Genomic DNA, 14,726 nt, shown 5'->3' with positions numbered 1-14,726 from the left:
GTACCCCCTCATCTCTGCCTCCCCTGGTCTCAGCATTCAGTAGACTCCAGCAGCTGACTCCAGCCCTCCTCTGGTCCTCTTGCAGACCCTGCACTTTCTGCTTCCCAGCTTCTTCCTGGCAGAAGCACAAGGTAAGTGGGAGGTGCACTGTAATGTAAGGGAGGGTGGGGAACTCTTGACTTCTGATAGTGGGGGGGGCTCCTGACATCTGATTTAAGTGGGGGTGGGGTGCTCTGGACATCTTGACTTACACATACAACTGGCCCTTTGAGGGCAACCATAATGCTGATGCAGCCCACAATGAAATTGAGGAGCCTGGACGTCGAGACGCTACGCCGCCGGTGCCACGTGGAGGCCCGGCGGCCACTATTCAAAGTACCAGGGTTAGTTGTCTTGCTGACACATCTGTATGATACCTGCCTGCTTTGAATTGGATATCATTATTGTGAATAAAGCTGCCTTTTATTACCTACTTCACTATGGGTGTCCTTCCCTAAAACTCCCTTGAGGAGCTTTTTGCTTGCAGAACCTTGGTCTTGGAATTCTACATCTAATCGTGTTAAGGAAGATCTGTTGCTGCATCTACCGAGGAGGGACCCACCATTCCTGTAACTGGATCAGCTTTATTTCCCTCTGGATTGAAGTCCCAAGAGCTTCATATACACACTGCGTTTATGTGTCTTACTTCTGGTGAGTGCGTTTTCCAGCCATTTCCACACGGATCACCAATTCTGAATCCACATCTGACACTGGATACGTTTATATGACATAGACTTTTAGTGGACTACTTTTCTGTCATTTTGTCATTATTTTTCAGCGCTGCACTATTTTTATGTTATCACAATGAAATTGAGTTTGACACCCCTGCTTTACGTGGTCGGTAAGAGGTTAAATACTCTTGCATAAATGGTCAGAAATACCTGTGTGACCCTCGTTGGGAGTCAAGGGAAGATTTGATTAGTCCGGTTCATTGTTACCTTTCCTGTAGAAAAAAAACTGGAATCAGGAGTATCCACTTGCTGTATACATATGCATCCTTGTGTATTCCTCATGTCATTTTCAATGCGATTGTACAGCGATCAGATCATACAAGCACCATTTGTTATAATTTTTATATTTGAGACCATTTTGTACAATAAGTAATCTAGACATATGGTAAGGTCAATGTTCAAGGATCAGAAAGAACAATATTAATGGAGATAGGTTCAAAATCATCCAGGCAGCGAGCTCCCACACACTCACTGTTCAACCCTAAGAAAGTCTCGTTGTCCCTGATTTTTCAGCTGTAGTCTTTAGAGGTAGCTGAGCCTCCCACGCACACTCTGTGCTGCATGAGTCAGGCAGGAGCAATCGTCAGGGACAGCAGCCTCTACCAGATCAAGTCAAATTCTGACAGAATCCTATGGCAACAGACCCACACATTACAGGCAAAAAAAAAACCACCCAGCATTTAGATGGTCTCCCCCAGCTGCTGCTATGTAAAACTCGTACCAATAACAACATCCAGCGCCATCAATAAGAAGAAAACAGCCTACATTTGATCTGAATTGGAAAAGATTATTAGGAAATCCAAAAGGAGAACATCTAAAGGATAAAAATACTCCTCCTGATTATGACAGTCTATTTAGACATTACATTTTTAAAGTGTTACTAAACCCAGGACCCTGCATTCACTCTATCTGGTCTCCCACATTACAGAGAACATGGAAATGCAATTATTTTAGTAAATATAAACTGCTAAATACCTTTTCTCGTCAGCAGTTAGAGCAGTCTTGTGACTTCTGTCAGTATCCAGCAGAACACTGGTTAAACCTTGTAGGAGGAGTGTTCTTTCTGCTCTAGGAGGATGCAGAACCCTAACCTCTGTCTGGACGGTGCTGATTGGCCCTGTGCTGATCACATGCACTGTCCCAAGAAAAAGAAAAAAAACCTTTCTAGCAATACACACAAAACCGAGCATGTGCAGAGTATCTCCATACCATATGTCTTATCAGGAGATAAGAGGGGGGCACTGGAAGAAGGGGAGGATCAGAGATGTCAGGTTAAAACAGCATTTTCTCACAACACAGAGGATTAACCACTTAGGTTCCATAGTGAGTATCTCAATCATGCTTTACTGCATATACAGACTGATTTTACTGTTGTGGGTTTAATAAAGAAAAAATGTATATGACGCAAAATGAATGTGTTTAAAGGGATTGTTCAGATATGGTACAGTGCCTGGTGTTTTTCCACACTGGATACACACTAGTCCCCGTAGGGCACATAGAGAACAATTGTGCTCCATTCACACTTCAACACAACTGAGAGACATGGTGCGATGAGTTGCAATACAATATAGACATGTAGAATTTTACCACAGCGGTGGTGCACAAGAAGGTACCACCTGTCACCGCTTTGCTGTGTGGAGACATGAATGAAGTGTCTCTTTGTGACATTTCAAGTAAAGTTTAAAAAAAACAAAAAGTTGACAGTGCGATGCACTAAGATGCACATCAACACCGCCCCTCACTGCAAGTGATAACTGACAGCTTTCCGCGTGCTAAAACTGGGCATAGCTTGAAGGCAGTGTGAACAAGCCCTAAAAGAAATCTGAGGAAGCTACTACCAGCTTCATCTTCCGAAAGTAATAGATTACAGGCTGATCCAGTGGATTCAAACCAAACTCTAGGTGCTAGAACTTCCCCATCCTGTGGCGCAAGGGTTAAATGCTTGTTATGTCTAGGTATACTGGAATAAGTAGTAGTACCTTGCAATCCATCAATCAGTGTGACTGGTCCCCCACAGCCTTCTCCCTAAAAAACTTCTAGCCGTGGGTCAACGCTCATGCTGGTACAGTGGCATCAAGCCCAACTCTAGGAACAAGAAAAAAAAGCCCACCCCCTCTACACTACAAGTAGAGATGAGCGAATTATTCAAAAATTCGATTCGGCTGATTCTCCGAATTTGCGGGAGAAATTCGATTCGATGCGAATTTATTCGCCGCGAATTTAACTTATTTAAAGGGTTTCTAGGCTTCAGAGAGCCTTTATATTAGTGCAGAACACTGTACCTTTAATTTAAATGCCCTTGGAGTCTGCTGGGGAAGAGAAGTAATACTGTCAGTCAGTATGACATGCAGATGAGTGCCGTCGATCTTAGAATTACCGCACACTTCACTCATTTGGGCAGTCACGGGGCACGACGAAGAAGAAGAAGAAGGAGAAGAAGAAGAATGAAAAGAAGAAGAAGAAGAATGAAAAGAAGAATGAAAAGAAGAAGAAGAAGAATGAAAAGAAGAATGAAAAGAAGAAGAAGAGTAATGAAAAGAAGAAGAAGAATGAAAAGAAGAATGAAAAGAAGAAGAAGAAGAATGAAAAGAAGAAGAAGAAGAAGAATGAAAAGAAGAAGAATGAAAAGAAGAAGAAGAATGAAAAGAAGAATGAGAAGAAGAATTAAAAGAAGAATGAAAAGAAGAAGAAGAATGAAAAGAAGAAGAAGAAGAATGAAAAGAAGAAGAAGAAGAATGAAAAGAAGAAGAAGAAGAAGAAGAAGAATGAAAAGAAGAAGAAGAATGAAAAGAAGAAGAAGAAGAATGAAAAGAAGAAGAAAGAAAAGAAGAAGAATGAAAAGAAGAAGAATGAAAAGAAGAAGAAGAATGAAAAGAAGAATGAGAAGAAGAATGAAAAGAAGAATGAAAAGAAGAATGAGAAGAATGAAAAGAAGAATGAAAAGAAGAAGAAGAAGAATGAAAAGAAGAAGAATGAAAAGAAGAAGAAGAAGAATGAAAAGAAGAAGAAGAAGAATGAATGAGAAGAAGAAGAAGAATGAAAAGAAGAAGAAGAAGAATGAAAAGAAGAATGAAAAGAAGAAGAAGAAGAATGAAAAGAAGAAGAAGAATGAAAAGAAGAATGAAAAGAAGAAGAAGAAGAATGAAAAGAAGAAGAATGAAAAGAAGAATGAAAAGAAGAAGAAGAATGAAAAGAAGAAGAATTCCAGTACAGCAAAAAGTGTATCTGCAGAGAGCTCCGCTATTTCTGACAGTTCTCTGACAGTTCTGACAGTTCATTTACAGCGGTTGAAACATTGTATCTATTTATTTCCGAATAAAAACATCTGTATCCTAAATGGAAACAAATAGATACAATGTTTCAACCGCTGTAAATGAACTGTCAGAACTGTCAGAGAACTGTCAGAAATAGCGGAGCTCTCTGCAGTGACACTTTTGCCGGCTGATCGGGGAAAATTTGATTCGTGCATCCGAAGTTTGCTAAAATTCGGATTCGATGCGAATCGAATTTTTCCTAATATTCGAAACGAATTCCACTTCGCCAAGTTCGATTCGCTCATCTCTAGCTACAAGGGTTAAATGCTTGTTATGTCTAAGTATACTGGAATAAGTAGTAATACCTTGCAATCCAGCAGGGTTCACCAGCACTGTGACTGGTCCCACACAGCCTCCTCCCTAAAACACTTCTAGCCGTGGGTCAACGCTCATGCTGGTACAGTGGCATCAAGCCCAACTCTAGGAACAAGAAAAAAAAAGCCCACCCCCTCTACGCTACAAGGGTTAAATGCTTGTTATGTCTAGGTACACCAGGATAAGTAGTAATGCAGTATTCTGGCTCCAGCATGGTCCTTCCAGTGGTGTGTCTGGTCCCCCACAGCCTGCTCTGTAGGGCGCTCCTGGCCGCGGTTTCACACTTGTACAGTGGCATCAAGTCCAACTCTAGGAACAAAAAAGAAAAAGCCCACCCCCTCTACTCTACAAGGGTAAATGCTTGTTATGTCTAGGTATACTGGAATAAGTAGTAATACCTTGCAATCCAGCAGGGTCCACCAGCACTGTGACTGGTCCCACACAGCCTCCTCCCTAAAACACTTCTAGCCATGGGTCAACGCTCATGCTGGTGCAGTGGCATCAAGCCCAACTCTAGGAACAAGAAAAAAAAGCCCACCCCCTCTATGATACAAGGGTTAAATGCTTGTTATGTCTAGGTATACTGGAATAAGTAGTATTACCTTGTAATCCAGCAGGGTCCAGCAGCAGTGCGACTGGTTCCCCACAGCCTCCTTCCTCAAACACTTCTAGCCGTGGGTCAATGCTCATGCTAGTGCAGTGGCATCAAGCCCAACTCTAGGAACAAGAAAAAAAAGCCCACCCCCTCTACTCTACAAGGGTTAAATGCTTGTTATGTCTAGGTACACCAGGATAAGTAGTAATGCAGTATTCTGGCTCCAGCATGGTTCTTCCAGTGGTGTTTCTGGTCCCCCACAGCCTGCTCTGTAGGGCGCTCCTGGCCGCGGTTTTACACTTGTACAGTGGCATCAAGTCCAACTCTAGGAACAAGAAAAAAAAAAGCCCACCCCCTCTACTCTACAAGGGTAAATGCTTGTTATGTCTAGGTATACTGTTATAAGTAGTAATACCTTGCATTCCAGCAGGGTCCACCAGCAGTGTGACTGGTCCCCCACAGCCTCCTTCCTAAAACACTTCTAGCTGTGGGTCAATGCTCATGCTAGTGCAGTGGCATCAAGCCCAACTCTAGGAACAAGAAAAAAAGCCCACCCCCTCTACGCTACAAGGGTTAAATGCTTGTTATGTCTAGGTACACTAGGATAAGTAGTAATGCAGTATTCTGGTTCCAGCATGGTCCTTCCAGTGGTGTGTCTGGTTCCCCACAGCCTTCTCTGTAGGGCGCTCCTGGCCACGGTTTCACACGTTTGCTGGTACAGTGGCTTTAAACCCAACCAGGAATTAGAAAAAAATCTGGGGGCCCCCAGTGCAAAGGTTAAATGCTTGTTCTATTTAGGGATGTCAGAATAAGGAAAAATAATTACCCTATGTAGAGTCCCTCCGGCAGTGCAACCATTACTCTACAACCACCTCTCTAAGGTGCTCCTTGCCCCAGTTGCATGCTTGCCCCATCACATACAATCCAGAGTTAACAGCACTGCATTGTATTTGATGGCACAGAGGGACTGCCCACAGACCAGAGCAGAGGACAGCGCTGGAGCCAACCGAAGCAGGGGATAGGATAAGTAATCCTACCTGTATCTGTACCCCCTATATGACATGTGCATTTAACCCTTGCAGTGGGGGGGGGGGGGGCAGAGGGCAATTCAAGAGTAGTTTTATTTTATTCCTGAGGTTGGCCTTTAAGTACTTTCTAATGACTTACAAGGATCATTGAGTCTCTTGGACTGCATCTGTGCATTCTGGGTCAGAGACTCAAAAGATATTCAGCAAGAAACTCAAAGGCAACAAGCATTTTCAGAGGACGGTCACCAGGCACTGAAACACCAGGATTTCTATGGACCCTTGGAAGATCCTGATTCCACCCACAATGTCTTCGGGGGGATTTACTAAAACTGGAGAGTGCATAGAAACCAATCAGGTTTTTTGTCAAAGCTTAAACTGTTACAAAACCTACAACAGTACAATCAGTCTGTATATGCAGTAAAGCATGCTTGTTATACTCACTGTGGAACCTAAGGGGTTAATCCTCTGCATTGTGTAAAAAGGTTGTTTGATCCTGTTTTCTCTGCCCCTCCTCTTGTTCAAATGAAAGATAAGAAAGACTGAACCCGTAGCCCTTCTGCACATGCTCAATTTAGTGTGTATTGCTAGAGAGGTTTTTTTTTTTTGTGCATGTGATCAGCACAGGGCCAATCAGCACTGTTCAGACAGAGGTCAGGGGTTTTGCATCCTCCTGGAGTTCTGCAGAAGTCACAAGGCTGCTCTAACTGCTGATGAGAAAAGGTATTTAGCAGTTTATATTTACTAAAACAATTGCATTTCCATGTTCTGTGTACTGTGGGAGACCAGATATAGTGAATGCAGGGTCCTGGGTTTAGTAACACTTTAAGGAACAAGCTGAAGTTAGAAGCTGATTGGCTACCATGCTCAGCTGCACCAGATTCTGAGTTTTAGTAAATCAACCCATCTTCATGTCTAGCCTGGAGAGGCTGAACATTTCTAATGTCCTTCTGTGCTTAGCAAGCCATCTTCTTTCAATATTGCATAACTCCAGCCAAAAACAACAAGATAAAATGAAAAGCGTATTAAAAGAATAGAAAAAAATACCATTGTAATATTCGCCTTAAATACAGAGATTTTTCCTGTAGTATGCTAGCTGTCCTCAGTCTGATGGCCAGCATCATTCAACCCACTTCCACTGAGCCCAGGTTGTCCTGAACATACACCAGCCTGTTACTGGACAGTGAAAGGAGAAGCAGCACAGTGATAGGCTCATCTCTTTGTCACTCTGGTTTCCCCTCATATCAGCATGCTGCTTGTCAGCACATAAATTGATTGGCTCCTTGTGCTGCTGCTTCTTCTCACACTCTTGCTCTGCTGTACAGGGGCTACAAGAAGCTGATGTCAGGTAAAATTCAGGTACTAGCATTGCTTGCATTCAGGGCTGCTGTCAAAAACCACAGGGGCCCGTGCACCAACCGTGACAGGGCCCCCAAATAAACACAGTTTACCTTGCTTCAGTTATGATTGAACACAGTGAGTGATCGGTGCCAGTCACTCGTGTTCACTCAGGAAAGAAAGGGGCTGGTAAATGTGATATATTTACAGATCCTTCCCCCACTCTTCATCCTTCATCCTATGGATCCTATAGTGCACTTGCTGCTGGGAAGAAGAGGAGAGAAAGGGGTGGGGGGGCTTAGGCAGCAGAAATGTATGGTGCACCAGGAGGTGCCGCAGAGAGAAACATACAGGGGATCAGTTCCAGTAATTGCCCCCGCGCTGTGCCTATCACCCTTCCTGCCCACATCAGATTATAGCTTTTATAAATGTTCAGCTTTAAGCCATTATATAATCATAAAAATCTATTTACAAAGAGATTCACTAAGGAGACACGCACCCTATTTATAAAGAAATTCACTAAAAAGACACGCACCCTATTTATAAAGAAATTCACTAAGGAGACACGCACCCTATTTATAAAGAAATTCACTAAGGAGACACGCACCCTATTTATAAAGAAATTCACTAAGGAGACACGCACCCTATTTATAAAGAAATTCACTAAGGAGACACGCACCCTATTTATAAAGAAATTCACTAAAGAGACACGCACCCTATTTATAAAGAAATTCACTAAGGAGACACGCACCCTATTTATAAAGAAATTCACTAAGGAGACACGCACCCTATTTATAAAGAAATTCACTAAGGAGACACGCACCCTATTTATAAAGAAATTCACTAAGGAGACAAGCACCCTATTTATAAAGAAATTCACTAAGGAGACACGCACCCTATTTATAAAGAAATTCACTAAGGAGACACGCACCCTATTTATAAAGAAATTCACTAAGGAGACACGCACCCTATTTAAAAAGAAATTCACTAAGGAGACACGCACGCAAGAGGCTACTCTTAAGAACTGTAATTCCTAAACCCTTCCTCCAATTTGGATGTACATACCCTTGAATTAAACCTGAGAGTGTTTACTTTCAGCCCATTTACAAAGAGATTCACTAAGGAGACACGCACCCTATTTATAAAGAAATTCACTAAAAAGACACGCACCCTATTTATAAAGAAATTCACTAAGGAGACACGCACCCTATTTATAAAGAAATTCACTAAGGAGACACGCACCCTATTTATAAAGAAATTCACTAAGGAGACACGCACCCTATTTATAAAGAAATTCACTAAAGAGACACGCACCCTATTTATAAAGAAATTCACTAAGGAGACACGCACCCTATTTATAAAGAAATTCACTAAGGAGACACGCACCCTATTTATAAAGAAATTCACTAAGGAGACACGCACCCTATTTATAAAGAAATTCACTAAGGAGACAAGCACCCTATTTATAAAGAAATTCACTAAGGAGACACGCACCCTATTTATAAAGAAATTCACTAAGGAGACACGCACCCTATTTATAAAGAAATTCACTAAGGAGACACGCACCCTATTTAAAAAGAAATTCACTAAGGAGACACGCACGCAAGAGGCTACTCTTAAGAACTGTAATTCCTAAACCCTTCCTCCAATTTGGATGTACATACCCTTGAATTAAACCTGAGAGTGTTTACTTTCAGCCCATTTCCATTATATAACTAGAGCTTGAATATATTTTGGTAAACACCTGAAAAAAGCTAAAATTTTGCATGTGTCCAAAAATATATGCACCTAACTCTGTGTGTATGTATATATATATATATATATATATATACACACATACATACATACATACATACATGCACACACAATAATAGAAGACAAGGATTGCAGAATACTCATCCAAGGAGAAGAGCAACTGTTACCTACAATCAGAAACACACGCCATGTTTAATTTTCTCCGTGTTGAATAAAAATGGAAGACTAGATCTGACTTGTTGCTTTGGCAACCTTGTTTTTTTATTAGTTCCTATAGAAACAGGCAAAGTGTAGTAACCCATAGCAACCGAGCAAATACCATCTTCTATTTCTCAGATGGCTGTAGATTGGTTGCTATGGGTGAAGAAGTGTCCTGCCCTTTGCTCTAGATAAGTGGATATAAGTGATATGCAATCACCTCATTTTGGCATTACTCCTTAGATATTGAGATTTACCCACTCCATTAACCCCTTGCCGGCTTCAATCACTTCCCAGAGATGAGAAATATGAAGAGCAGTACAGAGAGCCCCACAGAGCACAAGCAGAATAATAGCTCACCTTTCCGAGACCACACAGGGTTTGCTGCTCCCTGACTACAAGCTCCTTCACTGCATCAGCTCATTAATCCCCCTCACCATAACCTGCACATTGTACATGTGTTAACCCTTCTGCCTTCCAGTGTTACCTTTCTAGAACAAGCTGGAAGTACAAATTAAACTGAGCCTGCTGTGTCCCCCAAGTCTAATAATTACTGTCAGCACTTCTCTTCGAATAGACCTTTACTACCACTACTGGGCATCCATACCATCAGGATGTCAGGTAAGTAATCACCTACTTACCCTTCTCATACATTTGTATGCTGCAGAATATAATTCCAACTTCACTACCAACAAACTGCAGAGCATTGCATCACCATAAGCTCACCTACTCAAATCATGAAGAACACCGCTCCTCCATCATCTCCTTCGCTACCTAGACACTGCAGAACATTGCACCACCATAAGCTTACCTACCCAAACCATGAAGAATACCTCTAGATCATCTCCTCCGCTACCTAGACACTGCAGAACATTGCACCACCATAAGCTTACCTACCTAAACCATGAAGAATACCTCTAGATCATCTCCTCCACTACCTAGCCAGTGCAGAACATTGCACCACCATAAGCTTACCTACCCAAACCATGAAGAATACCTCTAGATCATCTCCTCCACTACCTAGATACTGCAGGACATTGCACCACCATAATATTACCTACCCAAACCATGAAGAAAACCTCTAGATCATCTCCTCAATTACCTAAACACTGCAGAACATTGCACCACCATAAGCTCAGCTACTCAAACCATAAAGAACATTTCTCCATTATCTTCTCCAGTGCCTAGACACTGCAGAACATTGCACCACCATAAGATCAGCTACCCAAACCATGAAGAACATTGCTCCTCTATTGCGCTATCATCTCATCTCCTAAGCTACCTAGACAGTGCAGAAGACTGCACCACCAAAAGCTCAGCTACGCCAATTATGAAGAACATCTCTCCATCATCTCCTCCACTACCTAGATGCTGCAGAACATTGCAGCACCAAAAGCTCAACTACCCAAATCATGAAGAACATCTCTCCATCATCTTCTCTACTACCTAGACACTGTAGAGTTTAGAACATTGCACCACCATAAGCTCAGCTACCCAAACCATGAAGAACATCGCTGCATCATCTCCTTCATGACCTAGACACTATGGAACATTACACCACCATAAGCTCAGCTACCTAGACCATGAAGAACATCGCTCCATCATTTCCTTCATGACCTAGACACTACGGAACATTACACCACCATAAGCTCAGCTACCTAGACCATGAAGAACATTGCTCCATCATTTCCTTCACAACCTAGACACTGTAGAGTTTAGAACTTTGCACCACCATAAGCTCAGTTACCCAAACCATGAAGAACATCGCCCCATCATCTCCTTCACGACCTAGACAATACGGAACATTACATCACCATATGCGCAGCTACCCAGACCATGAAGAACATCACTCCTTTATCGCTCCATCATCTCAACTACCTAGACACTGCAGAACATTGCACCACTATAAGCTCACCCAATCAAACCATAAAGAACACCTCTCCATCATCTTCTACACTACCTAGGCACTGCAGAACATTGCACCACCATAAACTCAGCTACCTAAACCATGAAGAACATCACTCCTCCATCACTCCATCATCTCTTCCACTACCTAGGCACTGCAGAACTACCATAAGCTCACTTACCTAAATCATGAAGAACGTCCCTCCTTCATTCCTCCACCATCTCTCACACTACTTAGATACTGTAGGACATTGCACCACCATATGCTCAGTTATCCAATACCATGAAATGCAGCACTCCTCCATTGCTCCATCATCTCCTTCACTAACTAGATTCTGCAGAACATTGCACCAGCTTCACTACCCTCATGCTGCAGAATTATACTCCACCGTAACCTACAATACCCAGACATTGCAAATCACTGCACCGCCATCAGCTGTGCTACCCAGCCCTGCAAAGCATTAATCCACCTCCACTATCCCAATATTACAGAACATTGCTCCACCATTACTTACATTACCCAGACACTACAGAACATTGCTGCATTATCACCTACATTGCCAAAAAGTTGAAAAACATTGCACCGCCATCAGCTCTGCTCAGCTCACACCTGCAAAGCATTGTCCACCTCCACCAACCAGAGATTGCAGAACATTGCTCTACCATCACCCAGACACTGCAGAACATTGCTGTGCAATTAACTCCATTATCCAGACAGTGCAGAACATTGCACCACCATTAGCTTTGTCACCTAGACCTGCAAAACATTGGTCCACCTCCACTAACCTGAGTCTACAGCATGTTGCTCCAACATCACTTTCATTGCCCAGGCACTGAAGAATTTGACTCCTCCATTATTTCCATTACCCCAACACAGCAGAGCAATGCTCTGTTGTCATCTCTGCTACTCAGGTGGTGGAGAACATTGCACCACAACCATCTTCGCTCCTCAGACTCTGCAGATCATTGCACCACTATCACCTATGTTACCTAGACACTACAGAGCACCATTGCCTTAAAAAACCAGACAGCACTGCTCCACCAAAAACTTTATAGGTAGATACAGCAGAACAAAACCCTACCAATCACCTCTACTACCAAATACTGCAGAACATTACTCCACCACTAATTCTTCTACCAGACACTAAAGGGCATCAAACATCCTCTCTGCAGCCCATACACTAAGACGCATCCCACTACTACTCCCTTCACAATAACACACTGCAGAGCATCTCTCCATTATCAAATCTACTAATCAGCACCGCAGAACATTGCTCTAATATCACTTTAACAAACAAGCCAATGCAGACCATCGCTCCATTACTGCTTCCACTATCTGACACTGTTCCATTATCACTTCTATTGAGTGACACAAGGAGGACCTGACTCCATTATCACTTTCACTAAGCAGACTCTGCAGACCATTGCTCCACTGTCACTTCCACAAACAGGCACGACAGATATAATGTTGCTCTATTACCTCACCTCACCCACAGCAAACTATCATTCAATCACTGCAGAATATTGTGCCATTGTCACTTATACTACCAGACGCCGCAGAGCATTTCTTTAAAATTATCTTTACCACATTATCACTTCTACTAATCATTGCTGCAGAGCATCATTCTATTACTCTTTCTACATTACAGAGCATCGCCTCCAGCATTACCCCCACTCATCAGACAGCAGAGCATTGCTCCACCATCTCTTCAACTATCCAGACACTGCAGAACATTACTTCGCCATTTCCTTGGCTACCAGAAAGCGCAGAACATTACTCTATTAACCAGTCTATTAACTACCAATGTAAAACATAACCTTTTTAACTTCTCCACTAAGACTCACGGCACAGTATCAGTCTATTAACAGCTCCACTAGTGTCAGACCAGAGTGTCACACTATACTTTTAAGTAAATCTGCAGAGCATTCCTTTACCATACTGCCCAGAGAAACATGTAGATTATTTTTTCAATCTCACCCCAGCTATAATCCGCCTGCAGAAAAGAACTCATTAGCAATGATGCAGAACATCGCAGCATAAATGGGCCACAATAAGATGTCACGCCACTTAATAAGCCCCCTGCGGAGCTTCCTTCTTTCCTTTAGCTTGTGAAAGATATCCCATAGGAATCATTTTCGTTGCCTTGTCTGACAAAACTGGCAGAGCATCACTCCAGCAGAGAGTCACTGCTTAATATCTGACAGATTGAGTTCTCATTTCAACATCTGAAATGGAATTGTCTGCTGTCATTGGCCATTAACTGTACACTGACTTCATAATTTGTAGAATGACAACTTCATTTCAAAATATTAACTTCATCCAATTCATTTGTACCATCAAGTGTAGCTAATGCAATCCATCTTTATTAAACCTTTCCAGTCTACCGGTTGAGGAACTACAAGTTACAGCATGTCTTAATATATAAAATATGCCAGGCTATGCTGGGACTTGTAGTTCGTCAACGATGGGTAGTCTACTCTAGCCCCAAGATATACAGAACATTGCTTAATGGACCTGCATTTTTTGTATCTCCTACCGGCAGAATATTGCTCTTTCTTCTTCTGTTCTTTATCCCTGCAGAATATCACTGCTTCCATCCAATTCCTTAAATAGTATCCCCCTCCCTTTTTTGCTTGCAGAACATTGCATGCTCCCCCACATGTATGCAGATCATCAGTCTGTTCTCATCAAGAATAGAGTCACTTGGCCCTGCATTTTAGCTTCAAACATATTTTTTAAATGATAGATTTAATATTTAAAAATATTGAAACATTATGATATTTTGATACCCGATCCATATAAAGTTACAGAAAACATTTCTATAGAGAAGCTGTCATCACATGCATTGGGAAATAATTCATTTCATGCAGAATCAAACATATTAAATAAGGTATGTAGCAACCCATAGCATTCAAAAATCATCTTTCATTGTTCTGAACGCTTTTAACTTGATGACAATTGAAATCTGATTGGTTGCTATGGGTTACTGCACTTTGCACACTCAGTGATCACCTCTCAATAAGCATGCAGCCAGTCTTCTATGAACGCTGATGTTCCCTGCTGAATAGGTCATGGTCCTTATTGCTCTACTCACCTGCTCCCATTTATTGCCTGTCAGTTGGAGGCCAGACCTGTAGCTCAGAAGATTTGATTATCCACTGAGAGCTGAGTCTGGTAGCCAAATTGGCAAGCGATGAAGGGCTGGGATAGGATTCAATCTCTTCCTTCTGATTGGCTAGAGGAAAAAGGCAGTATTTACATAAAACTCCATCTGACTCCCACACACTTTGCTGCTCCTCTCCTCCCTCGTACACTCGCTCCAATATCCTGACATTTTTTTCACTTGATTATGCTTGCTTTCTCCAAGCACCCACTTAAAAAATGCATTTGTTTTGTGATTCATTATATTAGCCATTTGTATATGCTTGCGTTATTATGCTCACGTTCCCCAGTCTATTATACCTTTTTTATTGCAGGAACACTAAAAGCCTTATAAAAAAAAAATGCAAC

The 14,726-nt window shown here is 42.1% G+C and overlaps 1 protein-coding gene across 1 annotated transcript in view; it reads right to left on the bottom strand.

Annotated features, from left to right (window-relative positions):
• The window catches only part of LZTS1 (leucine zipper tumor suppressor 1), a 71,784-nt gene extending 57,361 nt beyond the window's left edge, over positions 1–14,423 (bottom strand). The window contains exon 1 of the mRNA XM_089658723.1: positions 14,311–14,423. The gene's annotated coding sequence lies outside the window, so the exon portion shown is untranslated. The remainder of the gene's footprint in view (positions 1–14,310) is intronic.
• Between the last annotated feature and the right edge of the window lie 303 nt (positions 14,424–14,726).

This window comes from Staurois parvus, unplaced genomic scaffold, assembly GCF_062004578.1.
Source record: "Staurois parvus isolate SC_StPar_1 unplaced genomic scaffold, SC_StPar_1.0 ptg001090l, whole genome shotgun sequence".
Classification (NCBI taxonomy): domain Eukaryota; kingdom Metazoa; phylum Chordata; class Amphibia; order Anura; family Ranidae; genus Staurois; species Staurois parvus.
The sequence above is the reverse complement of the archived record's forward strand: the minus strand, read 5'-3'. Positions and strand labels throughout refer to the sequence as shown.